Source organism: Sinocyclocheilus anshuiensis, unplaced genomic scaffold, assembly GCF_001515605.1.
Source record: "Sinocyclocheilus anshuiensis isolate Anshui unplaced genomic scaffold, SAMN03320099.WGS_v1.1 scaffold899, whole genome shotgun sequence".
NCBI lineage: Eukaryota > Metazoa > Chordata > Actinopteri > Cypriniformes > Cyprinidae > Sinocyclocheilus > Sinocyclocheilus anshuiensis.
This window is the reverse complement of record NW_015544170.1, coordinates 232,401-233,517: the sequence shown is the minus strand read 5'-3', so window position 1 is coordinate 233,517 and position 1,117 is coordinate 232,401. Positions and strand designations below refer to the sequence as shown.

The 1,117-nt window shown below is 35.3% G+C and overlaps 1 long non-coding RNA gene across 1 annotated transcript in view; it reads left to right on the top strand.

Annotated features, from left to right (window-relative positions):
* LOC107695998 (uncharacterized) overlaps positions 1 to 875 on the top strand; it is a 21,508-nt gene extending 20,633 nt beyond the window's left edge. The window contains exon 3 of the long non-coding RNA XR_001635050.1: positions 865 to 875. This is a non-coding gene — a long non-coding RNA (uncharacterized LOC107695998). The remainder of the gene's footprint in view (positions 1 to 864) is intronic.
* The last annotated feature ends 242 nt before the right edge of the window (positions 876 to 1,117 follow it).

Below are 1,117 nucleotides of genomic sequence, written 5' to 3'. Positions count from 1 at the left end.
CCCCATCATCCACTACTATGCCCTTTTTCATCCCGTGAAAGAGTTCCCGCTTTCACAGTCCTTCTGATGAATGGTTGAGGCTGGATACAATAGATCCTGTAAAAAAAAAACACTTTCATTAGTTTCTTAATTTTTATAGGTTTAGCACAGGTATAATGAGGCAAAATGACAAACAACGATAATGGAAAGGTATTTTTAAGCTGAACAGCAGTCAGAATAGAAACAAAATCAAAGCAAGTCAAAGTATTTTGGAAGTTCATCCATCCATCTATTCACTCTCCAAACCACTTATCCTCTTTAGGGTTGCGGGGGCTGAATCTATCCCAGGATCTTGGGCCACAAATCCATCCATTTAATGGTATTTAAGCAATATAGTAACAATGTTATACAGTACCTGTCAAAATTTTGGAAACATTACAAGTGTTTTTGGAAAAAAAATCTCTTCTGCTCACTAACACCGTGTCTACACCGGACGCGAGCGGCGCGGCAAAATACTATAGAACTCATTATAATCAGTGATGCTGTCTACACTGGATGCGGCGTGGCGCGGTGCAGCGCAACACGACAAATCCCAGACAGAAAACTGCTGCTGTGTTTTATTTGTGAAGTATTGACACAAATTTCAAGTGATTTTCAGCGGTCGCTTTGTCCAGTGTAGACAGACTTTAGCTGTTGCGGCGCGACAACTGTCGCGTCCGGTGTAGACACGGTGTAAGTCTGCATTTATTTTATCAAGAATACAGAGAAAATAGTAATATTGCAAAATATAATTACACATTAAAAGAACTGTTGTCTATTTTAATATATTGTAAATTGTAATTTATTCCTGTGATCAAAGCTGAATTTTCAGCATCATTACTCCAGTCTTCAGTGTCACGTGATCCTTCAGAAATCATTTTAATATGCTGATTTGCTGCTCAAGAACATTTCTTATTATTAAAACAGATAAAAATAATTTTTCAGGATACTTTGATGAATAGAAAGTACAATTAACAACATTTATTACATTTAGTAAACAATTTAGTAAATATAAATTTTTTCCAACAATATAAATTGTCTTCACTGTTACTTCTGATAAATTTAATGCACCCTTGATTAATAAAATAATTAATTACTC